Raw genomic sequence first — 27,037 nt, 5'->3', positions numbered from 1 at the left:
TCTCACTTTTATTTCATTCTCCCCAAGACTATTTCTGGGAATCAGAGTTGCTGGCTGAGATCAGTGAAAGATCCTGGTACTCATTAAGTGTGAAGCCTTTTGGGAGATTGTCATGCAATAACATGATTCCAGCAGTTGGGGCTTTAAGAAATACATTAAAATCACGGGACTGTTTACATTAAGGAAATTTGCAAAGGTTTTGCTACACTACTGGAAATTCCCCTTCCCCTCCACAATATAAATATTCTGAACTGGTGCAATTTACTTTGATAAATTACCTAGCCACATCAGCATCAACTCCACTAATTCAAATTATCTAGTTACATTGGCGTAGCTATGCTAGTGCAAATTTCCTAGTGTAGACAGGCTTGAAGAGAAGCTGTTATAACTGTTATAAACGAGGAAAGGGCCTGCCCCTGTCCTGACTACTTCACTCTCTCTCATTGGTATTTACTGAGAGCAGTGGGTGTGGAGGCTGCTTTACAGATATGTGTCAACACTCGGATACCATGGTAATGAGTGCAGTATAGTAACACAGGGAGAGAGAAGCAGAGGTCCCTGTTCCAAGGAGTCCTGCTCTAAATCAATCCCACAACTCAGTGGAGAAGATGGCAAACTGTGGGGATCTAGGTGAATGTTGGGGGCAGAGGGAGGGGGAATCCAGAGGCCCAGAGGAGAAGGAGTGAAGGGAGCTGCTCCTGGGAAGGGTTATTTTCCCTTTCAATGACAGCTCCTCCCAGAGATTAGTACTTCAGGCCACTTCCTCAGGGAGGAGATTTTAGAAGTTTGAAGACAAGGAGTGGGGGACTGTTCATCTCAATATGGTGGTTGCCCTCAAAGTAGGGGAAAGTCTTTGTGGTGCACCGTCTGCTGTAACTGGTGTGAGTATCGGTGGAATTTAACGGTGCTGTGCCCAGGGCTGGCACCCTGTTCTTGGGCTGCTGGGGATCAGTTCAGTCTCCAATGCTGGTCAAAGCGGAGGTCTGAGGGCTGCACACAAGCTACTATGACCACTCCAGCAGTCAGGAACAGCCAACATGAGGAACTCCCTGACCAAGCTCACTTCCTTTCCATCACCCTCCTGCTCAGGGCACTGAACAGAAATAGAACGTGGACCTAGTTTCAGTGGGGCCGCACTTGCCAGCAATGCCTTCTTATGTGTGCAGTGCAGCCACATTGTGCCGGCAGAGCAAGTGGACGGTGGTCACAATGCAACCATGACGTACACAGCCCCACATAGGTTTCTGTCTGTGAAGGGGCATGAGATCAGCAGGTAGGAAGGGGGCTAATGAGTCCCACAGGGATTGATGTCTCATCCAATCTTATTTAATACTTTCATTAATGGTGTAGAGGAGAATGGCATAAACACAGACCCCACCTTTCTCTGCACATGTTGATACCAGGTCCTCTGAGGTGGCTGGCAGGACACTCAGTCACTTACATTCCAACTAGCCCTGCTCTCTTTGCCCGAGGGGACTCTGTTGTCTTTACAGTTACAGAGTTGCTGGATTTCTGGACAGACTCTATCATTATCAGATGAGAGCTGCACTCTACACACAAGTTACTATATGCAGATAAACAATGAAGCAATCTCATATCCTAGCAATTATCAGGCTCACCCAGATCCCCACTTTTCACTCTGCCTCCCCGCACTGCACTCTTACTGGCCTTTCACTTTCAGTTCCTTTGTTTTCTGGCCATTTCTGGGAAACGGAGTATCTGGCTCTTTTTGATAAATGCTCCCTTCTTATTCAGAGTTGGGATGCTCTGTGTCATCCCCTCATGTGCTGGATAACATGCTCAGATCTCCTGTTCTGCCTCCTCTAACACCCCCCAAGTAATCATGAGGAAGGACCATTTTCTCATTGCATTACCCTCCCCTTCTCTTTACTCGAAAAGATGTATGTGTGCGCATGTGTCATCAGTGTGTACATGTGTCCATAGGACTGATTCTCCTTCCTTTCTCACCCCTAAGACCTCCTTCTACCACAGCCAGAACTGGGAGATTGGCCTATTACCTCCTCCCAGGAGACAAGCTATCCATTTTCATTTAGCCCATTGAGAAGCTGTAGTGCCTTCCTGCTTTGGAGTGACGGCTGCTGAAGCAGATTCCAGTCGCACAGCAGGAGTAGATCTCTACTGCAGTTCAGTGGGTTCCTGGCTGCCCCTGTGGGCTCACTATGTGGCCTGAGGTTGTATCAGGCAGCCAGCAATATCTGATCTATCCATGCTCCTCTGTGAACAGCCCAGATGGTTTCCCATTTCTGGGATATTCATGCATCTTTGGTGCCCTCTAGCACACTAGTATCCACATTCTCCCTCATGGAACCAAACATTTGGTCCTGAGGATCGATAAGGAGCAGCAGCTCTGTCAAGGTTCCTTCCCCACTCTGAACTCTAGGGTACAAATGTGGGGACCTGCATGAAAACCTCCTAAGCTTACTTTTACCAGCTTAGGTTAAAACTTCCCCAAGGTACAAACTATTCCCTTTGCCCTTGGACTCCCACTGCCACCACCAAACATTTATCTGGGCTTACTGGGAAAATGTGGTTTGGAAACGTCTTTCCCCCCCAAATCCTCCCAACCCTTGCACCCCACTTCCTGGGAAAGGTTTGGTAAAAATCCTCACCAATTTGCATAGGTGACCACAGACCCAAACCCTTGGATCTTAGAACAATGAAAAAAGCATTCAGTTCTTGAAAAGAAACATTTTAATAGAAGAAACAGTAAAAAGAAAAGGATCACCTCTGTAAGATCAGGATGGCAAATACCTTACAGGGTAATTAGATTCAAAACATAGAGAATCCCTCTAGGCAAAACCTTAGGTTACAAAAAGACACACAGACAGGGATATTCATTCTATTCAGCAAAACTTATTTTCTCAGCCATTTAAAGAAATCATAATCTAACGCATATCTAGCTAGATTACTTACTAAGTTCTAAGACTCCATTCCTGTTCTGTCCCTGGCAAAAGCCTGACCCAGACAGACACAGACCCCTTTGATGTTCTCCCTCTTTCCAGCTTTTGAAAGTATCTTGTCTCTTCATTGGTCATTTTGGTCAGATGCCAGCGAGGTTATCCTAGCTTCTTAACCCTTTACAGGTGAAAGGATTTTTCCTCTGTCCAGGAGGGATTTTAAAGGTGTGTGGAGGGATTTTAAAGGTGTGTACCCTTCCCTTTATATTTATGACAAGCTCCAACCCCAGCTCACTTCTTTCATGATTGCCAGGTAGCAAGTCTTGGAACAACTAGTTCCCCGAGTGCCTACTTTGTGGCCTCCCTTTCACCAGGTAGATCTTTAACTGTTGGTCAGTTAGTTTCGCTCTTACTTATTACAACCAATGTAGTTATACTTTAGGATTCGTTCGGTAGCTGAGTCCCACCCTCAGCTGGGATTCCTGCCCCTGCTTCATCCAGGCTTCCCCAGCCATGCTCCAGGTCCAACCAGTCTGTGTCCCCTCCAAATGAGGATCCTCCTCCAAACACTCTGGCCAGCCCACCCCAATCACGCTTCCTCCAGCACAGGGATGAAGTGTATCTTTAGTCAGTTTCCGGATTTCAGATGTTTAAATTTGTGTTATATTCATTCAACCAGATCCCAGATCACATGGATGGCCAAGGAGAGGGGCTCAGACACAGCAAGAGGAGCAGGATGCCCCAGATTCCAGAACACATAGCAGGCAGGACGAAGGGCTCAGATCCCTGCAGAGGGGTAGGGCGCCCCTGGATCCAAGAACACGTGTAGAACGGGGACAAGTCAGGGCTAACAGGCCCCTCCCACCTTAAATCCCCAACTTCCTCTGATACCTCTCACATTCTCTGACCCCCCCTTCCCACCTCCGTTTTCCCCAATCCTTATCCCATTCCCCCATTCCCCCATACTTATCCCATTCCCCCTGACCCATCTTCCTTCTCTTCGATTTCCATGTATCCCCCTCCTAATCATACCCCCATCCCTCACTGCACGCCCAAACCCTGTCCCCCTATTCCCACCTACTCTTGCACCCCTAATCACCCCTCACCTCCCTGGGAGCATTAGTTTGTGTAGTTTATTTTCTGTTCAAAAATGGTTTCAGCTTGTTTTGTTGATTCTGCTGTACTCGGATTACATTTCCCTACGGTAAAAATCCCCTTTTTCTTCAGATTTCTTCATTGGGTTGGATTTGAACTCACAGAGACTGGGGCAGGTTGAAGCTTAGAATTAATGACTGTGATACTCCCTCACAGGTAGTGAGGTGCTGTAAGGCAGAGGTAGTTTTCTAGATAGTTAACCTAGCTTGCCATTTAGCACAAGAGGCTTCTGACGAGCTATGATAGAGTGGCAAAATCTTTTTCAAATAATCTTTTAATTTGATTTTCCCTCAAGGGCTGGCGGGTGCCATCCCCTCTCTTGGGGTAACTGTCGAGTGTTGAGTTTCTTGATGCAACAATCTGAGCCCTGGTTTGAGCTTTATCTGTGAGCACAAAAAGGTTGCCAAAAGCTCTCACGTTTCAGAAATTCTTTTTGGAGGGGCGACTATACCTCAGGAAGCCCTTGGTCAAATGTCTCCAAATCTCGATTACTAACAGAACCCCACATCCCTATGAAGCAAGGCAGTCTGAGTAACCCTGTAAATTTTAGAGCACTTAGAAAAGTGAGCTTTCAACAGAAACATTGTCCTAACCTTAACTATAGCAGGGCTGTCACTCTGCTATAAAACCTTGAGAGATCACCATCTCTGAAGACTCAGGGCCATCCGAATTCCTGGGTGTGATCCTTACATAAAAAGACTATGAAAAGAAAACAAGATCCTTGAGACTGTCCTGATTGTCCTGTTTTCCCAGACAGATTTCATCCTGGCTTTTCTTCAGGAGGAAGATGGTGCCTTCACACCCAGGGTCACACACCACAGGCATATAGATGAACACCCATGAAAAGCAGAGACAGCGCAAATAAGAATAGTTCTCAGTAAACTGCGGGGGAGCTGGCCAGGTGAAATGGGAGATGATGTTACATACTCTCGGGTAAAGGTGATACTTGGACAAGTTATATTCTCAGATGATTTTATTCTAAGAACCGCAAATTTGCACCATTACCTCTATCTCAGACATGCGTTTCTGAGCAATGGAAATATTAAAATCAGCTTCTTACTGAAGTGCATGTATCTGAGGAACTCCTTCACCAAATACTCCCATTCTTGAACCTCTAACTCTGTCCCTGGCACAAATGAGAATCTTCAAGCCAATCAGAGTGTGCCTGTGGATTTAAGAGCACTTTGAAAGATCAGCTTTTACACCAGAAGCTTTGTTTTCTGGCAAAAAATCCAAAAGCAGAACTTCCAGGTGAAGCAGGCAGAGAACTTAATGATCCCAACACATGTTCTCAGAAAGCTTCTGTGGAAAGTACTCAAGAGTCTCAGTTTACAGGTGTGGCTCCAGAGCAATGGCACAGCAGATCACCTTGATCCACATGTGAGCTCAGGTGACGGACACTTTGGCTTGCAACAGAGCCCCAGGTGTGTGCCAAAACATATTAGAAGAACGGGAAAATGTTGATATATGATGGTTGTGCCTCAGGATCCCATTGTTGAAAAGACCCTAATTTTGGACTAACCCTACCCCAAGACCTGATGAGACACAGCAAATTTCAAGGCAATCTAAGTACGCACATGAGCATATAAGAAATGTCAGCTGTTAAACAGTAAACTAGTTTCAACCTTAAGTACAGTGGAGCTACCATGCCACTATAAGCCCCTTGGATTAGCTGCCTGAAGGTATTGATTTATTTATGTCAAGTTAAAAATGTGACAATTGGAAACTCAACATTAAATTCATGAAACAAAATCAATCAGTGGTATCTCCCTCCACAGACGCCAACAAAACTCAACCACCAATAAAACTCCCAAAGATATTACAAGGCCCATACCCAACCCAGCCCTTGCTAGAACTGTCTATCTGCAAAAGCTCTAGGAAATAGTTATGTCTCGGCCACCCTGCCCTGGATCCCACATATTGCTACAAAATGCCAGGCAGGGGCCCTTACTCTATATATAGATGAACTCTATATGCAGCACTAGAGATGCATAGATCCGCACAGGCCCTGGAATCCTCACCCCATTCTCCTTCCATAGCGGAAGAGCACCACCTCTCTCTCCAGGAAACCCTTATGTCCAAGAGGTGGAGGCAGCATTTGAATCTACTAAGTAGGAATCGAGTTGGGAACAAATCCCCCCGTTCAGTGTTGCAGCAATTACACTCTTAGTGTGGAAAAATGATTTTTTAAAACCAGACACACTGACACCACTTACCCTGTCCTGAGTATTGTATGTGCTGTTGGAAATCAGGAAACAGGCTTTGTAAACTCTCCAGAAATTGCTTACAGGTCAGTTCCCCCTTCCGCTGGATCACATCCAACAATATTCTTATTTTGTCCTCTGCATCCTTTCCTTTGTTGATTCGACGGTAGTCCTGCTGTGTGATCACCAACTGGAAGAACAACTCGTCCAAGACCTTACCAGCATTGTTTTGAAGTAATTTGACCAGGTTATTTCGTTCCATGTGTATCGTCTCCAAGGCCTTTTCATCGGTGGCCGCTGTTACTGAGTCCCATGGTCTGGAACAATAATTCACTATTAAATATATATATTATTTTTCTCCTAAGGATCAAGAAATAAACATTTGAAGCCGCTAAAGGTAGACTACATTTAATGTCTGGGGAACTGATTCTTTCAGTAACATATAATCAGGAAGTCAAACAGTTGTAGAGAGACAATGGCCAGTTGCAGCTGTTTTCTCTCCTAGCTAGATTGATATGCTCCACTCACCAGAATGAGTTAAATTGTGACCATTTCAGGTCACAGCAGCTCATGCAAGGTTCCCTTTAAGGGGCTGTGCATGAATTTCAGAAATGTGACATTTTTTTCCTTTCAAAGTAACTTTCTAGGGGGGAGTTGAAAGGGCAGTTACAGGAAAAGGGAAGCTGAGCTCAGCAGAGATTTCCACATACTCCCGGATTCGCTCACAGGAGAAAAAATATTGTGCTCACTGAAATGAGCTGAAACCCATCAAGAACCATTTGTTGGCTGGGCTGCCTGACTGGGGATCATTACATCAATCCTCCATATTGCCCACCTCTCAGGAGCAAAACCCCTAGGGTCGATTTTCCTCTTGCTAACACCAGCATGAACCAAGAGTGACTGCATTGGATCCAATGGGGATCCAATGAGGTTTCACCAGTGTAAAACTAGGGTAAGCAGATCAGCCCCATTGTTTTCATCCCATACTGATACAGGACTTTTCTTGTGTGTGTTGTAATGGGGTTTTTATCCCACACTGGTGGTGAAAAAGGTTAATTGTCTTCTCAGGCCCACATTAACACAGCTGGGTGCGCCTGGAGGGTGGGCCAGGCCTAATTAAAGATGAGTCCCAGCTGGGGGAAGAGCTGGGCAGTTCTAGAATAAGATGAAATCCAGACAAGAAGGTTTCAGAGTAGCAGCTGTGTTAGTCTGTATTCGCAAAAAGAAAAGAGTACTTGTGGCACCTTAGAGACTAACCAATTTATTTGAGCATTATTTGAGCCTCCAGAGAAGAAGGAGGCTGTCGGGAGAATCATAGACTCATAGGATTAGAAGGGACCTCGAAAGGTCATCAAGTCCAGTCCCCTGCACTCATGGCAGGACCAAGCACCATCTAGACCATCCCTGACAGGTGTTTGTCTAACCTGCCCTTAAAGATATCCAATGATGGAGATTCCACAACCTCACTAGGCAATTTATTCCAGTGGTTTACCACCCTGACAGCCAGGATGATTTTCCTAATGTCCAACCTAAGCTTCCCTTGCTGCAATTTAAGCCCATTGCTTCTTTGTCCTGTCATCAGAGGTTAAGGAGAATAATTTTTCTCCCGCTTCCTTGTAACAACCTTTCAGGTACTTGAAAAATGTTATCATGTCCCCTCTCAGTCTTCTCTTTGCCACACTAAACAAACCCAATTTTTTCAATCTTCCTTCATTGGTCATGTTTTCTACACCTTTTATCATTTTTGTTACTTTTCTCTGGACTTTTTCTAATTTGTACACATCTTTCCTGAAATGTGGGGACCAGAACTGGACACAGTACTCCAGTTGAGGCCTAATCAGTGCGGAGTAGAGCGGAAGAATTACTTCTTGTGTCTTGCTTACAACACTCCTGCTAATGAATTCCAGAATGATGTTTTCTTTTTTTGCAACAGTGTTACACTGTTGATTCATATTTAGCTTATGGTCCACTATGACCCCTAGATCCCTTTCCTCAGTACTCCTTCCAAGGCAGTCTCTTCCCATTTTGTATGTGTGTAACTGATTGTTCCTTCCTAAGAGGAGTACTTTGCTTTTGTCCTTATTGAATTTCATCCTAATTACCTCAGGCCATTTCTCGAGTTTGTCCAGATCATTTTGAATTATAATCCTATCCTCCCAAGCACTTTCTTTCATTGTGGTTTGTACTTCACTTTTAGGTTTGTCTGTTTGACTCCAAGGAGAAGTCTTGGGGCCACTGCTCTGACAGGAGATTAGAACAGAAAAGGAGCCCTTGGGGTGGGGTGAGTCATCCTAGGAGCCACTTTATGCCAACTAGCATAGGGCATTCAAGACACACTGTTTTCAGAATATTTAGCCAAACATTGTCTTGTAAGGTATTATATAAAAATTGATGACACTCTGATCATGAATATCATTATGTGGTGTGTATACAGGTTGCGTACAAAGAACCATGTATGTGTGGTGGAAATATGTTCTTAAAATATGTTTTGGAGGCAGGGAATAAATAAGTCAGTCTTAGACAAAGGAATGTGGATTAACTTGTCTGCCTGGCTTGATTACAGGCAGAGAACAAGGAAAGTGCATTTACATATACGGTAAACAAAGTAATCACACTCACAAGCAGCAGAGGAAACCCCCATGAGGCCTTCCTGCCTTTGAGGCAAAAACAATGGCCTCTGGGAAATATAAGGAAAGCAAAGAGAATCCCTTAGCCCTGGTCTACACTAGGACTTTAGGTCGAATTTAGCAGCGTTAAATCGATGTAAACCTGCACCTGTCCACAGGATGAAGCCTTTTATTTCGACTTAAAGGGCTCTTAAAATCGATTTCCTTACTCCACCCCTGATAAGTGGATTACCGCTTAAATCGGCCTTGCTGGGTCGAATTTGGTGTACTGTGGACACAATTCGACGGTATTGGCCTCCAGGAGCTATCCCAGAGTGCTCCATTGTGACTGCTCTGGACAGCACTCTCAACTCAGATGCACGATTGTTTGCCGTTGCTCTGACGCAGGGAGGGGCGACTGACGACACGGCTTACAGGGTTGGCTTACAGGGAGCTAAAATCAACAAAGGGGGTGGCTTTACATCAAGGAGTATTTCAGGCAGGACTTCATGGAGGGTTCCAATAAAAAATGGTGCACCTAAGTTATTGATCTTATTGGAACAAGGAGGTTAGTCTGGCCTCTGATTGATACAGGGCTAGATTTACCTCTCTGCACCTTCTCTGTGAGTGACTGCAGTGTGACCTAGAGGAATGAGTCCCCTAGACAGGGGGCGGGGTTGCAAATGAGTACAAAACAAATCTGGTCTATTTCTTGTTTTGATCCACTCCATCTATCTTTTACATCTTTGGCTGGCAGCAGATGGTGCAGAAGGACTGCATGCCATCCACATCTCATGGCTGCCCGGCAGAAGATGATGCAATAGGACTGCTAGCAACCCGTATCACCTGTCTGCTCACCATAAGATGGTTCAATAGGTCTGACTGCAGGACTAAAGAGAATGACTTGATCAAGTCATTCCAAATTTAGTCCCTGCGTCCATGTCTGCCCAGGCGCTCCTGATCGACCTCACACAGGCGACCAGGAGCACCTCGGACATGACGATGACGGCTACCAGTCCTATTGCACCGTCTGCTGCCACAAGGCAAGGGGTTGATGCTGCTGTGTAGCAATGCAGTACCACGTCTGCCAGCACCCAGGAGACATACGGTGACAGTGAGCTGAGCGGGCTCCATGCTTGCCGTGGTATGGCGTCTGCACAGGTAACTCAAGAAAAAAGGCGCGAAACGATTGTCTGCCCTTGCTTTCACGGAGGGAGGGAGGGAACGGGGGCCTGACGATATGTACCCAGAACCACCCGCGACAATGTTTTAGCCCCATCAGGCATTGGGATCTCAACCCAGAATTCCAATGGGCAGCGGAGACTGCGGGAACTGTGGGATAGCTACCCACAGTGCAACGCTCCGGAAGTCGACTCTAGCCTCGGTACTGTGGAAGCACTCCGCCGAGTTAATGCACTTAATGCACTTAGAGCATTTTCTGTGGGGACACACACACTCGAATATATAAAACCGATTTCTAAAAAAATGACTTCTATAAATTCGACCTAATTTCGTAGTGTAGACATACCCTTAGTTATCCATCATTTAGGAAACAAAAGGGACAACACCCTCTGATTCTGTGAACATTAGATCACTGAAGGGCTAAATCCATATGCTGTTTATGTTAAAACCTGATATATAGACTGTGTCAGCTCTCTTTACAGGCCCAAAATCCAGAGTTTGGTCAAGAAAACAGAGGCCTAGCAAACAGTGAACAATATTAGCTAAGAAGCAGAACAAACAAAGGACAACCTTGCTTTTTGCTAAGATAAGCTTGGTCAGCAAAAAGCCAGGTGGAAATTATAATTGGGGGCTTTATCTCAAAGTTAAGAACAGACCATGGGAATGAAAGGGGCCTTGTTTCTTCTGTAGAAGAGGTGCCTTCCTACACACCAGTCTTAAGTTTATGGAAGAGGTTCAAACATATCAGTATGAGATATGATATCCTCCCTCTCACAGATGTGCACCTCTCCTCCTAGCCATTGCCAGTACCTGCCTTAGAAACACAAATGAATAATTAAAAGACAACCTTTATTGCTATATACTTTTCATTTGTCCTTTTGCTTTAACTCCTAGGTGTGTACCTGTTGAACAATCAAGGGAGCTACTTCATTATCTATGGATCCCAAATCAGAATTATATATATATTATACTAACACACTTTATATATTGTTTAATGGAAAACACCTGTGTACTAATTAAGTGTCATGTGTTAACCTGAATCCATGGGCGGAGACATTATGTAACCTTTTGACCATTGGCTACTGTGCTTATCTTGTCTTGCTGCTAAACCTATCCAGGGGTTTGGGACTACCTACCCCGTCATTTCCCTCCGCCCATGGAAAATTCATATAATCCATTGTAATCAATTGTTTTGCAGTGTCTCTGAGCCTAATAAGCGAGGTAACACTCCATCAGTGCTGTATGTAATAAACCCACGTGTTTGATTCTACACGGTGTCCATATTTGTTCCTTCAGCTGGGGGCTCGTCCGGGATACAAGCTTGTGAACTGATTGAGGAACTGAGACTGAAATCCAAAAGGAGGTGAGTATGTTTAATTTACCACCTCATTAGGCCAGGGATAGAAGTCTCTCATCCCTTTTCAGACACATCTTGTTCCCACTTTTTTTTTTTAATTTAAGTGCAAAGGAACCTAGGCATGTGTAGTATAAGCAGAGGGGTTAATAAGGGTACCAGTTGGGAGGGGAAACATGTGCAAGAGGGTTATGTACTGCTTAAACTAAGGGGTGTGTTATGGAGGACTTGGATAAACCACCAGCAAGCGATTGGCCATGAGTTAAGCCCAGAACTGGTTGGGTATGCGAGCGGTAGGCAGTGCAAACTGGTGGTCCCATTTCCTCATTGCATGTAACATTGCAAGCCCTAGGGGAGCGCCCCCCAGGCATGTGACGTACATGCCTTCAAATAGCACAAGTCTCCAATAAGGCCGGCAATTGTGTGGAGATTTAGACCACAGTATTCAAAGAGGGGGAGACGTACATCCCCATCAAAGCTGTCAGTGTAAAAATTTAGACCACAGTATTCAAAAGGGGGGGAAACGTAAATCCCCATTAAGGCTAACATTTGTGGAGATTAAAACCACAAATATAAGGGGAAAGACGTACATTCCCAACAAGGTCAGCAGCCAGGGTGAGTAAAGCCCATGGCATCAAAAGGAAAGGCGATAATCAGCCCTCGAGAATATTTGGAGTATAAACATGTCAAAACCCGACAAACAGAACAGCATACGGATTTTAGCCCTTCAATCCTCTTATCTGAAGTGAGGAAGGTGCTGGTAATATGTTGTAAACAAGAAAGTTGCTTAGGCAAATATTGTAACTTGCTAAGATTAAATTTTAGTCACTAGAAAGTGTGTTTTGTTTTGTTTTGTTTGTAACTAGATCTCTCTTTTTTCCTCTTAGTATCACTTAAATCTAAGTTCTTCACTAATAAACCTATTCTGGTTTTCTTATGAAACCATCTCAGTCCTGTATATCAAAATGAAGAGTGAGTCCTCATCTAAATTAACTGGCTAGTGTGTTTTCTGTCTCTTTGGAGGCAGCAAACTAAATTTCTATGAGTGTCCAATCAGAGGAACTGGACGCTGCAGAGAGACGTCTCTGGGGAATTTGAGAACTAGAGTACACTGTAGGTTACCTGCAAGGAAAAGTTTAGGCTAGCAGAGTCTCAAGGAGTTTGCTGGTGAGGGCAGACAGACTGGTGTGGCAGGGAGCTGACACACAGTTTAAGCTCCAGCAAAGCTCTCCTTTGCTGATGCAGAGAGGTAACACAATGACTTATGACAATGACTTTAAGGTGCCACAGGCCTCCTTGTTGTTTTTGCTGAAACAGACTAACGCGGCTCCCCCTCTGAAACAACGACTGGTTCTGAGGGACTTCAGGAGAGTGTCACAGTGGCCTAGTTGGTGGCAGGATTTACACACAGCTTGCTGGTTGACTGAAGTTCGAGCTTCAAGCGCTGGTACATTAGATTTCTGAGAGATTCAGAGTTAGAGGACTGGGAACAGACAGAAAAGATTACAGTTTGTTGTGTTCTATTTGATTATTTCAGGTGAGGAAACAGACCCCAAAAAAGTATAAAATGAGCCATGGATGGAATGACAAAGTTGGAACTGGGCAGACTGAAGGCTGATCAGAAAGATAAAGAATGGGAGACTAGGAAACACCAAAAATGGGAAGCTGACCAGACAGCCAAAGAGAGGGAGGCCAAAAAGGTTTATCAGATGTGATTTTATGAAAAAAATGGGCAGAAGGGCTGAGAATTATGACCAATTATTTGACCTCTTTGCACAGGAACATTTCCTGAGTATATGACCTGAAGAGATCAGAGAAGCCATTTGCGATAAATCTTTGGGTTCTGTACAGGAAGCAGCAGATCTGGCTGAGCCTCATGTACAATCCTGAGCATCCAGTGAGCACAAGGCACAAAGAAAAGAGGGACCCCATTTTATTGCTGGGAAAAGAGAAGGCGGTTGGGAGCCCAGGCACGCACCACCTCAGAACTGACTCCTGAAAATCACATTCACAAACCCCCTTCACAGGAGGACGGCTGAAGGAGGCGTTTCACTGAAAACCTGAGGGACAATTGTCCTAAAAGGGAATCTAGGTCCACACCCCATCCAGCCCAGGTTAATGCAGCTGTCATAAACACAGGACCCCCAGATGTGCCTGAGGGACTCCTGATGAGTTTTGTAAAGTCGGACCCACTGGAGTTTATTCAAGTTGCCAAAGTGAATGGCAAAGAACGCTTGGGATGGAGGGACACTGGCACCCAGATTTCTCTGGGCAGAGAGGCCACACTCTGGGAAACTGACATGTTACCTGGGGAAAATGTAGAACTCCCAACATGGGGAAAATTTAAAACCACTGTTAACTTTGGCTAACGTTCATTTGGAGTGTGTCATAGGGTGCTAGAGAGGAAAGAGCTGCTACACTAAGCGCAGCCATGATGGGGCGCACTCGAGGTGAGTCCCCCCCTTTACAAGTACATAACAATGGAAACAACATCCCAGCAATGACCCTGCGGTGCCAGCTGAGGAGAAACTTTCCCCCTAAAACCCTGTTTTCAGAGACGTTACCCTCTGGTTGATAACATCTGTGAAGCAGCTCTGTCGGCATCTTCCAAAGGTTCCTCAGCCACAGGCCTCGGCGATGTGATACCAGCTGGTGCTGTGTGATAAATCAGAACAAAATGCTCAGTGAGACATTGCTAGGCTCATAGAAACCACTGTCTGGATGGCTAAAAGCAGAGTGTGAAAAGGATGAGGGGTCCGACAAGTTGGCATTTTCTAGTTCAGTTCGATATGAAACACCCACTGCTCTACTGACTAGGGGAAAGGGGTGCAGGGTTTTGGGGAGTTGAATAGTGGGTGACCAGTCTACTGTAGTTGGACACTCCCCTCATGTACAGATGTTGGACCAAACTCCCCTGTTCTAGACACCAGTCGATTGCACTGACTCCTGTTCATGTCAGTGGGAGTGAAATTTAGCCCATTTTGCGTAATTGAAATGCTCCCTTCTCTAGCTGCGTTTGTAGCCCTGAAGCCTAAGAGTGCATGCACAATGGTCCCTCTCTGTACTGAGTGGCACATGAAAGACCTTAGGCTGGTCCATTCCCCCATAATGCTGGGGAATACTGACTGACAGTATGTCAAGGAGCAGAGGGTCCCAGCAGTACAACTGGGAATAGCTGTAATAGCACTGCACTCCCTCAGCACAAGTGGCTGCAGATCGCACAGCAGCAGGAAAGAGTCCTGGAGGATGTGATACCCTAACACTAGAGGCTTCCTCTCAATGAGAACAAAACTCATTGTGCCCAGCTTCAAGCTCACTTTAACATTTTGTGGCTGGAAGTATGAATGACATGAGTGGATTTGAGGACAGTATATGGAAGACTGTGCAAAATGCAGAAGAAATATACTCAATTAAAAAAGGGGTGTGAAAAATGCAGCAGAGGCTGGGAATAGGAAAACACAATGATTGAGAACGTGGGGCATGGCAATTAGGCTGAGGTGGAGGGGAGACGAGTTGAATAAAGTTAGTTGAACTCTTGGAGCACAAATATCCTACATAGGGCTCCCACTCCTGCCAGCCTAGCTCTGGGGCTCTTCTCTCTCTAAGAAATGGCACAGAATTCCCATTAGTTGGAAACACTATTGTTAGAGTCAAGTCTCTGTTGGGTGGGGGATGGAAGGGATCCATAAATTATATTGCAGAGGAAAAAGATTTCCCAGTTCAGACTGGTCTTGTACAGCCTAAAACAATTTCATGAGGGGTACCGAAAACCTTAGACTACAAAAAAAGTCACCCATTCCCAGTTTGAATTCTGTAGTTATTGGCAGGATAGAGAGAATAGCTCATGCCTCTTTACAAATGTTGTCCAGATGTGACGTCCACTTCTGCATGACACTAGTGAAACATACCATAATATTTTACTTATGGTTTCTCTGCCTGTCAGTATTAGAGAGATGTAGGACAACTGGAAGGAATACAAAAGAGAAGAGCTGGATACTTAGTGTGGAATGATTGATTAATGAGGAAGGATTAAAATAGCTGAATAGGTAAAAGCTGGCTCATAGAGAGCTAAAGGGGTATTCGCATACATAAACAACAACAACAATACTCACCACGTCCACAGCTCACAACCCCTGCTTACACACTGGGAGCTGTGAGTGCTTCGCACATCAGGGACAGGCACTTCATCTTGAAAGTGCTTAACAGATATAAATTACTGACCCCAAAGCTCTGTCCTGTGCGGCCACTTGGCCTTATTGTCTCTCTTTAAGATATGGGGAAACCGAGGCACGGGGAGACACATGACTAGTGTGACAAGTTCTTTCAAGGACATGGCCACAGCGTGAGTCAGAGGCAGTATTAGAAGTCAGAAGTTCTTGGCTTCCAATGTCATCCCCTAGGCACCAGTGGGCATGGCTTCCTGAGAGAAGGGCCATGATTAGGACTCATGGGATCACAGTGTGTAACAAGACAGTTCCGTGGAACACCACAACCAGTGCCATACAATGGGACGAATCAGACTGTGGAACAGTCTCCAAAGGGGAGGGGTGGATGTCCCTGGTCTCGGAACATTTACACACCACAGGACAAGCCCTGGATGATAGACTATAGACAACACTTCTGCTCCACGCATAAGGGCTGATGATGGACAGGAAGGGACCATTGTTTTCTCTTCAAAACATGAACATGCAGGAACAGAATGAAGGGCTCATTGGGGGTTGCCCGCAGCTAATCAATCTTCCAGTTTAAGAAGGTCTTTCAGCACTAGTGTTGCAAAGTGCACAGTGCTGTACTGTTAAGAAGACAGAACTGGATTCACATGGTACAGAGGCATCAGGACATTCATTGAGTATGTCTGCATGAGCTGGGAATTATACCCCTAGCTCCAAGTGTAAGCGTAGCCTTAGTGTGATACATCTCAGGGAGCTCAAAGGAGCCTTCAGTGCAGCAAATACTGTATTAGCATCCCACAACAACTGGGGCTATTAAATGAGGAAGCAGGGGTTGTAACTGACTGCTCTTAAGGAACCTGAGGAGTCAGGTTTGAAGAGAGGCTAGTCTGCCTCTTAGAAGTTGAGGGAAAGACAAACTAGCAGGTGACTGACCTCCAAGGGCGATGCAGTGTTACCAGCTGGTGCTGCACAATAAAACAGAACAAAATGATCAATGAGGCATTGATGGATTTATAGGGACCATTGTCTGAATTGCTCATTGAAAAGTATGAGTTAGATTATGGTTTTGGCAAGTCTACATTTTCCGATTCATTTGGGTATTGTGTACCAGCTACTACTGTAGCCAGAGGGACATTGGCAAGACTGATCTGGTTGGTACAAAAGCATGAGAGAAATTTGCTAGCCTCCATGTTCAGATGTTGGACCTAATTCCCCTGTGTTACTCCACTGCCTTGCATTGACTTCAGGGACTGTCGGTCAGAGCAGAATGTAGCCCACAGTGTGTAAATAAAAGCTCCAGTTCTGTTTTTAGCCTTGCCCACTCCCTGAAGCCCTAACGGTGCATGTGCAACCTTCACTTTCAGCAGTGAGTGGTACGGGCAAGATTTTAGTTGGTCTATAAGATGGGGAAACACTGATTGGCAGTATGTTAAGGAACCCAGGCTACCAGTGGTATAGTAGAATAGCTGTAGTATCACTAGCTTCCCTCAGCAAAAGCAGCTGCAGACCTCTTAGCAGCAGGAAAGGAGCCTAGAGGACGTGATACCCTAATACTAGCGGCTTCTACTCAAGGTGGGCAAAACTCATCGTGCCAGTTTCAAGCCCACTTTAACATTGTGGGGCTGTAAGTCTGACTGACATTAGTGGGTTTGATTTTTGCTTATGCAAGATGGTGAAAAATGCAGAAGAAAGAAGAGTATCTAATTAAAAAGGGGTGTGAAAAATGCAGCAGAGGGTGGGAATACGAAAATACAAAGATTATGGACATGGGGCACTGGGATTTGGCTGCGATGGGGTGAGAAGAGGAGTTGAATAAAGTTGATTGAAATACTGGAGCACAAATATCATACACAGGACTCCCGCTTTCAACAACCTTACTCTTCTCTCTCTAACACACAACACAGAAATACTATTACCTGGAAACACTGTTCTGAGATGTGCGTCTCTCTTGGATGCATAAAAGGGGAATTCGTATATTAAATTTCAAAGGAAAAAGATTTGCCAGTTCAGTCTAGTCTTGTGAAGCTAGAACAGTTCCATGAGGTGTACTGAAAACCTTAGACTACACAAGATTCACCCATTCTCAGTGCAGATTTTGTAGTCGCTGCCAGTTATTGGCAGGGTAGGGAGAGGATGGCTCAGGCCTATTAATTAACATTGACCAGATTTGATGGCCTCCTCTGCATGACATTGGTGAAACTCCCATGAATATTTTCCTTCTAGTTCTGGACACCTTAATACCGGCAATATGTGGGGCAACGGAGGGAATACACAGAAGAGCAGCAAAAATAAATCCTGGGGTTAGAGGGACTGACTGTATTAGGAGTCAGGAGTTCTTGGCTCTCAGTGCCATGTTGTAGGTAACAGGGCACATGGCTTCCTGAGAGACGGGGGTATGACTAGGACTAATAGATCTCACTGAGTAATGGGACACTTCTGAGGAATATAAGGAATACTACAATACAGTATCAGACTGCAGAACAGTCTCCCAAGGGAAGGCGTGAATGTCCCAGGCCTTGGACAAGCACTGGAGGATAGACCGGAGGGAACACTGCAGAGCTGGGCAGAGGGGATGGTGAAGAAGATGGGACCCTGGTTATCTCTTTGAAACCTGCAGGTCTAGGAAAGGAAAGAGGGGCTCATAGCGGGGTTGCTCCCAGATAAGCAACCTTTCTGTTTAGGAAGGACTTTGTCCACTACCTCTGCAAAGTGAACACTGCTGTAGAGTTAAAGACAATACCTTGAGGCTTCACTGTCTCTGAGGACTCAGAGCCAGTTACACTCCTGGGTCTATTCTCCATGATTACAGACTCTGAAAAGAAAACAAGATCCATAAGACTCTCTTCATACAAATTTCTTCTTGGCCTTTCTTCAGAATTAGGAGGATGCCCCTCATCCCCCATGATGTTTGTGTCACCCACCACAATCACATTGATAGAATTCATGTGAAAAGCAGAGATAAAGGAAATATGAATGAGCTTCAGTAAACTGTGTGACAGACAGCAGGGAAAGTTGGAGATAGTGTTGCACACTGTCGGGCAGGGCCGGTGCAAGGATATTTTGCGCCCTAGGCGAAACTTCCACCTTGCACCCTCCCGCCCCGCACATTGGTTCATTGAGGGGCAAATCCCAACGAGCCTTTATAGACCCCAGGGGCCAGCCTGCCCAGGTGCTGCTCCCCAGACCAGGTTCCCCTCTCCTCACCCCCTGAACTCCCCTGGAGGGTGCACAGCCCCCCCACAAGCCCTCCTGACCCCACCCTGGCAGCCCCCACCCCGAGTCCACTCACTGGCTTTTCTGGGCTTGGGCTGCTGCAGCGGCTCGGCAGAGAGGAGCCGCCTTCCGGAGGCACCGGACAGCCAGAGCGTCCCACTTGCGGCGGCGGCGAGCCCCAGCCATGGAGGAGCCGGTGCCGCGCAGGTGGGCAGCAGCCCTGCAAAGGTGGCGGCGGCGCTAGCAGGGAGCCGCCCCCCCCCCCGCCCAGGCTGCGGCCCGGCACCCCCGCCCCGGGGGCTCCTGCAGGCTGCAGCGGATGCATGCGGGCGCCGGCCCCCATGTGCCCCCCGGCTCCCCCCCTTTGCCTAGGGTTATCATATTTCAACAATCAAAAAAGATGGAGAGAGCCCCACCCTAGCCCTGCCCCCATCCACTCCCTCCCACTTCCCACCCCCTGACTGCCCCCCTCAGAACCCCCAATGCCCCCCCGCCCCTTGTCCCCTGACTACCCCCTCCTGGGACCCCTGCACCTAACTGCCCCCCAGAACCCCACCCCCTACCTAAGACTCCATGTTCCTTGTCCCCTGACTGCCCCCTCCTGAGACCCCCCACCCTAACTGCCCTCCTAGGACCCTACCCCCTACCTGTCCCCTGACTGCCCCAACCCTTATCCACACCCCCGCCCCCAGACAGACCCCCGGGACTCCCACGCCCCATCCAACCACTCCCCACCCCCTGACAGGACCCCCAGAACTCCCGACCCATCTAACCCCCCCGTCCCCTGACTCACTGCTCCGATCCCTCTCCCCACCCCCACCCCCTGACAGGCCCCCCCTAGAACTCCCAACCCATCCAACCCTCCCGCTGCTCCCTGACTGCCCCCCGGGACTCCCCTTATCATGCCCATGCCGGTCAGATGCTGGCTCCACGTGGAGGCAAAACACGCTTCCGGGCTGCAGCGCGCACAGCCCCTCCCCCGCAGAGCGCTGAGGCTGTGGGAGGGGCAGCGGGCGGCAGCCCCCGTGCACCCCCTGTTCCCCCCTTGCTGCGCTCGGGCTCTGCGGCTCCCAGGAGTGTGAGCTGCCGCCGCTGCTGCCCCTCCTGGAGCAGGCTCAGGGCCCCATGCCCCAGCACCGGCTCACATGCCCGGGAGCTGCAGAGCCCGAGTGCGGCGTGGGGGGAATCGGGGGGTGCACGGGGGCCGCCGCCCGCATCCATCTGCTGCAGCCTGCAGGAGCCCCCCCGGGGGGGGGGGGGGGTCGCCGGGCCGCAGCTTGGGCAGGAGGGGTGGGGGGCACGGCTGCGCCCCGCCAGGGGCGCTGCCGCCTTTGCAGGGCTGCTGCCTCCCTGCGCTGTGCCGGCTCCTCCATGGCTGGGGCTCACCACCCCTGCAAGCCAACACTCTGGCTCTCCAGTGCCTCCGGAAGGTGGCTCCTCTCTGCCAACCCAGGGCACCCCTTTTTGGCACCCCCAACAACTTGGCGCCCTAGGCGACCGCCTAGTTGGCCTAGTGGTTGCACCGGCCCTGCTGTTGGGTGAAAGCAATAAGTAGTATAACCTCAATAGTATTCATCACCCTGTATTTTGTGAAAGGTTTCCATTTAGGGCTTATGTCCCACCCACTGTTCCCTCTAAGCTATGCGCGTGTGCGCGCGCACACACAGATCATAAACCCCACGCACATGGCAAAACACCATGCGCACAAAAATTTGCACAGAAGCACAAAAATTGGCAAAGAAGACATTTTTTGCACACACGGCCTGTCAAAAATTAGAAGGAACATTGGTCCCGCCCTCCAACCCTGTTTCCATTGGCGCCAAAGTTTGACGCCGTCGGCCATTTTGAAAAAAATATGTTTGACTAGGAGGAGTATTCTATGTTTGTGCTTTGATACATTTAGAGAAAAAGGCTGAAAGAACAGAGTGAGAGTTTAAAGATAAAAAGAAAGTTTGGGTAAGGTTTAGAGGAAAAAAGGAAAGAAAGATATTTGGTGAGGTTGAGTAAGGAGACATGATTGTAAAGGCCTAGTTTGGCATGTTTTTAAAGAATAGAAAGATAAAACTTTAAAAAATTGAGATTTTTGTTTTTAAAGGGTTAGTTTGAAAGAAGAGAGGCAAGTTATTAAAGAAGAGAGAAATTTTTGGTGAGGTTGAGTAAGGAGAGATGATTTTAAAGGCCTAGTTTGGCATGTTAAAGAATAGACATTTTTGAAATAAATGTAAAAAGTGTATTAAATATAAGGGTAGGTTAAGAAAAGAGCATTTAAAAAGAGTTAAATAAAAGAGAAAACTAGGTTTAAGAAAACCACACATGGCCAAAAAAGGAAATTTACTAAGTAAAAGCCTGTTTAGTAAGCACATGGTAAAAACTATAAAGGCAGGTTAAGAAAAACACAATTAAAGTATTAAATATAAGGGTAAGTGAAGAAAAGAGCATTTAAAAACATTAAATAATATTGAAAGCTAGGTTTAAAAAGGGAATTTACTAAGGCAAAGCCTGTTTAGTAAACACGTGGTAAAAATATAAAGGGTGGCTAATAAAAAACATTTAAACTGTTAAATATAAGGGTAGGTTAAGAAAAGAGCATTTAAAAACATTAAATAATACTAAAAGCTAGGTTTAAGAAAAACACACATGGCAAAAAAAAGGAAATTTATTGAGGCAGAGCCTGTTTAGTAAGCACATGGTAACAAAGGTCATAGAAAAGTATTTATTAAATACAGGTTTCAGAGTAACAGCCGTGTTAGTCTGTATTCGCAAAAAGAAAAGGAGTACTTGTGGCACCTTAGAGACTAACCAATTTATTTGAGCATAAGCTTTCGTGAGCTACAGCTCACTTCATCGGATGCATACTGTGGAAAATACAAAAGATGTTTGTTTTTATACACACAAATCATGAAAAAATGGGTGTTTATCACTACAAAAGGTTTTCTCTCCCCCCACCCCACTCTCCTGCTGGTAATAGCTTATCTAAAATGATCACTCTCCTTACAATGTGTATGATAATCAAGGTGGGCCATTTCCAGCACTTTGTGGGCACTTCCAGCATTTCCAGCACAAATGGCCCACCTTGATTATCATACACATTGTAAGGAGAGTGATCATTTTAGATAAGCTATTACCAGCAGGAGAGTGGGGTGGGGGGAGAGAAAACCTTTTGTAGTGATAAACACCCATTTTTTCATGATTTGTGTGTATAAAAACAAACATCTTCTGTATTTTCCACAGTATGCATCCGATGAAATGAGCTGTAGCTCACGAAAGCTCATGCTCAAATAAATTGGTTAGTCTCTAAGGTGCCACAAGTACTCCTTTTCTTTTTATTAAATATAAGGGTAGGTTAAGAAAAAAAGCATTTAAAAAGAGTTAAATAAAAGAGAAATATATAAAGATAGGTTAAAAGAAAGAACAGGGCAAGAAAAGGGAAAAGAAAACCCCTTTGCAAAGGGCAAAGATAGAGAGAATGTGGTTGAGTCAAAGAGAGAGATTTTACCCTTCCAAGTCTTTTTGCCAAATGAGGCAACTCCCCAGGTTCAGAGCCCCTCAGGCTTGTTATCACCGCCTTTGGATTGGCCCAATCAGATGTTGTTCTACAGCAGCGTCATAGAATTCATTTTCCTGAACCAATCCTATAGTCCCAAGATTTTTAAACAAGAGTCATCTTCCGTCTCTCCTCTCGCTAATCCCCTACCCCCTTCAACTGCCTTGTTCTTATCGAAAAAAACAGACCCCGAGCATTTTTCCCACCGTGTAGCCCTTTTACATAGGGGCTTTAATAAAAGTTAAAACCATAAGCTTTTAGTAACAAACAATTTTTAAATGTTTACCCCTATGTTTTAGACTAACATGGGTTATTTTTTAGTAAGAACAATTTGAAGCTGCAGCAAACCCCCTGTTAGCAAAAACAGCATCTGTGAGTCAGCGGATTAGCGATAAGAAGGCTGCTTCTTCCCCAAACTTTTTAACCAATGCAAGTAAAAGTTATATTAAGTCTTGTAAAGGGTTAAACACTTTAAAAGACAAACCTAGGTGAAGACACATCCCTTTATTTACATGGGTGTTTCAATAAAATAGAGCACGCAGAAACACCCCAGGTTTTAAAACCACAGGTCTTTAGTAACAGACAGCTTATATTCCCCTTATTTTGTAAACCACTGGATCAGAGAGAAGACGTTTTTTTCCCCCCACCCCCCACTTTTTAACAAACAGAGGTGAAAGTTTTGTAAAGGAATAAACACTTGAAAAGACAAGCCTATATGAAGACACATTCCTTCATGTAGTCCTTTTGCATATGTTTTAATAAAAAGTGAGCATGCAGAAACAATCCAGGGTTAAAAACACAGAAAACCAGTTTATAAAAGTAATGTATAGTGATAAAAAAAGTTTCCCCCTATGTTTTAGACTAACATGGGTTATTTTTTAGTAAGAACAATTTGAAACAGCATGCTTTTTTAACAAAGCCATTTGCAGCAAAAACAACGTCTGTGAGTCAGTGGATCAGAGATAAGAAGGCTGCTTCTTTACCTGCTTTTCAACAAATACAAGTGAAAGTTATAATAAGTTTTGTAAAGGAATAAACACTTGAAAAGACAAACCTATATGAAGAAGCAGCCCTTTATTTAGCACTTTTGCATGTGTTGTAATAAAAAATGAACATGCAGAAACAACCCAGGGTTGAACCCACAAACCCTTACTAACAAAAAGCTTTTAAAAGCTTTTCCCTATGCTTTTAGTGAGGGCAATTTGAAGCTGCAACAAAACTAGCATCTGTGAGCCAGTGGATGAGAGAGAAGATTGCTTCTTCTCCCACTTTTTAACAAATAGAGGTGAAAGTTATATTAAGGCTTGTAAGGAAATAAACACTTGAAAAGAAAAGCCTATATGAAGACACATGCCTTCATTTAGCCCTTTTGCATATATGTCTCAATTAAAAAAAAAATAGCACGCTGAAACATCCCAGGGTTAAAAACACAGAGAACCTGTTTATAAAAGTAATGTATATTGATAAAAAAGTTTCCCCCTGTGTTTTAGACCAGGGATGGGCAAACTACGGCCCGCAGGCCACATCCGGCCCGCGGCACCATCCTGCCCGCCCCCCCGGCCCCTCCCCCGCCTTCCCCCCTCCCCCAGAGCCACGCCGCCACTCGGGCAGCGCGTTGGGGGGCGGGGCTGCGCGCTCTTGTGGGGCAGCGTGTCTAGCTCCACGCAGAGCCAGACACGTTGCTCTGAGCGGCGTGGTAAGGGGGCCGAGGCTGGGGGGTTGGATAAGGGGCAGGGGTTCTCGGGGGGCAGTCAGGGGACAGCAAGCAGGGTGGGTTGAGTAGGGGGTGGGGTCCCGGGGTGGTGGTTAGGGGCGGGGGGTCTCTGGAGGGGGCAGTCAGGGAGTAGGGGGGCGTTGGATGGGGCGTGGGAGTCCCGGGGGTCTGTCAGGGGGCAGGGGGGTGGATAGAGGTCAGGGCAGTCAGGGGACAGGGAGCACGGTGGGTTGGGTGGGAGGGTCCTGCGGGGGCAGTTAGGATGGGGGGGTCTCTGGAGGGGACGGTCAGGGGACAAGGAGCAGGGGGGGTTGGATGGGCCAGGGGTTCTGAGGGGGGCAGTCAGGGGGCGGGAAGTGGGAGGGGGCCGGATAGGGGGTGGGGCCAGGCTGTTTGGGGAGGCACTGCCTTCCCTACCCGGCCCTCCATACAATTTTGCAACCCCGGTGTGGCCCTCGGGCCAAAAAGTTTGCCCACCCCTGTTTTAGACTAACATTGGTCATTTTTTAGTGAGAACATTTTGAAGCAGCATGCTTTTTCAACAAAAACAGCATCTGTGAGTCAGTGGATCAGAGACAAGAAGGCCAGAACATAACAAGCAAGTCGTAGGCCTGCTTTTAAAACAAAATTATACCAAATACTTGTTGAAATAAACATTTTCTTTTGTTACGTGAAGAGGGCATTGCTTTGTAACTAATCTTATTAACAAGGTAAAATTAAAAAAAAGAAATTACCTCAGGGTTAAAACCACAGCCAGTTAGTTTATAAAAGTAATTCGTTAAAGTTTTTAACAAATAGTGGTGAAAGGCTTGTAAAGGGATAAACGCTTTAAAAGACAAGCCTATATGAAGACGCATCCCTTCATTTAGCACTTTTGCATATGTTTTGCAGTATAAAAAGAGCATGCAGAAGCACCCCAGGTCTAAACCCACAAACCCTGACTAAGAAAAAGTTTTTAAAAGCTTTTCCCTATGAGGTTTTTAGCGAGGACAATTTGAAGCAGCCTTTTTAAGTTAGTGGATTAGAAAAGAAGGAGACCACTTTGAAAAATAAGTTTATCTGAAGAAACAATTTTTTATTTAACCCCTTTGCATATGTGTTTCAATAAAAAGTGAGCATGCAGAAACAACCCAGGGTTGAAAACACAGAAAAACTTTTTATAAAAGTAGTGTATAGTGATAAAAAAGTCCCCTTCCCCCCATGTTTTAGACTAGCACTGGTCATTTTTTAGTAAGGACTGTTTGAAACAGCATGCTTTTGCAGCAAAGCCGCTGACAGTAAAAACAGCCTCTGTAAGCCAGTGGATCAGAGATAAGAAGGCTGCTTCTTCGCCTGCTCTTTAACAAATACAGGTGAAAGTTATATTAAGTTTTGTAAGGGAATAAACACTTTAAAAGACAAGCCTATATGAAGACAGAGCCCTTTATTTAACATATTTACATGTGTTTTAATTTTAAAAAAAATGAGCATACGTAAAACACCCCAGAGTGAAAACCACAGAACCTTAGTAACAATTAGTTTATATTCCCCTTATTCTGTATTCCAGTGGATCAGAGAGAAGTTTATTTTCCTCCCCACTTTTTAACAAATCCATGTGAAAGTTATATAAAGCTTCATTTTCTTAGGACTTTTAGATTTAAGTATGAATTTTTCTGTTGCATTATCAGAATGTCTTTGTTTTTAAATGTTTGCAACCCGTGTGCTAAGACACAGGTACAAGCTTCTGTGTTTGTTTTGGGTCCATAGATTTTATTAAAATAATACAGCACAGGCTGGAGCTGTGGCTTTCTCTACATTTTAAAAACAGATAAGACTAATTAGGCTAGCCCAAGGGTGGGTAAGCTTTATGAACTCCCCAGCAATTCACAGACTTGCTGCATTCAGGAATAATTAAATATTTTAAAGAAAATCAAGACAGACATAGGAATACGAAAATACTGTGTCAATGGAGTCTTTGTAATCTGTCTGCAGGAGTAAACCATAAAAACAGACTGCGGGTCCATTCTGTACACAGTAATTGCTGGTTTCAGAGTAGCAGCCGTGTTAGTCTATATTCGCAAAAAGAAAAGGAGGACTTTTGGCACCTTAGAGACTAACACATTTATTTGAGCATAAGCTTTCGTCAGCTACAGCTCACTTCATTGGAAAACTTTTCATTTTACAGTAATTGCTTTGTCTTTGTGACATCAGGAAAATTAAAACAAGTATTTCACTCATATAATAATATAATTCATAAAATGTGGAAAACCACACCAAAGTGCTCGGGGTTCCAAGCGGTTAAAACACTCATGATAATATGTGAATGAAACATATACAAATGTTCAGAAGACTTTGCATTTACTGTTAGCACAAAGTGGTCTGTATATACACACAGTTAATGAAGTCCAAGTGTTAGGTATTCCTGTAACCTGTAATATTGAATGATTTCCCATAAACGATAAAGGTCTTCCTTACACCTCACTCCCAGGTGGCTATTTTAGTCATTACCAGGATGTTTCTCTAACAGTTTGGACACTGGGAGGTAAATATGAAAGGCAGGAGTTGATAGCAGCGATCACAGCTCTGCATGTTGTAAAATGTCCTGGCACATTTATCCTGGCTTTTCTACACAAATCATTAAAGCTCTGCTCTGATTGATGGCAACAGACAGATGCTGGTATGTCCCTGACAGTATGAAAATCAATCAATATTGTTCAGATTCTGAGCTCCTCACTTAACTGTTGTTTTAAATTGTCTTGATTCAGTTTTATTCCACTGAACACCAAGGGAGTTCACAGAGAAAGAATCTTCAAATTTGGCCTAGAGATTTTTGTTCTAAAAAGTGTTTTTTGTAATAGAGAATGCCACCTACCTCTTCTTCTCTAGTAGAATCAACAGAAAACACAGCTCCCAATGACGTTTCATACTGTTGTGTTTGCCTCACACTGTAAAAATAAATAGTCACTTGGAATCTGAAAGTAAAATACTTACAGGAG

General features: G+C 45.3%; 1 long non-coding RNA gene across 1 annotated transcript; it reads right to left on the bottom strand.

The window, feature by feature from the left end:
- Positions 1 to 4,911: 4,911 nt before the first annotated feature.
- On the bottom strand, positions 4,912 to 27,037 carry LOC119566356. The gene is made up of 4 exons (XR_005225351.2): positions 26,914 to 27,037; positions 18,332 to 18,403; positions 13,984 to 14,074; positions 4,912 to 6,594 (listed from the first exon to the last, which is right to left on the bottom strand). It is a non-coding gene; the product is annotated as an uncharacterized LOC119566356 (long non-coding RNA).

This window comes from Chelonia mydas, chromosome 6 (assembly GCF_015237465.2).
Source record: "Chelonia mydas isolate rCheMyd1 chromosome 6, rCheMyd1.pri.v2, whole genome shotgun sequence".
In the NCBI taxonomy this organism is placed as follows: domain Eukaryota; kingdom Metazoa; phylum Chordata; order Testudines; family Cheloniidae; genus Chelonia; species Chelonia mydas.
This window is presented reverse-complemented; position numbering and strand designations above follow the sequence as displayed.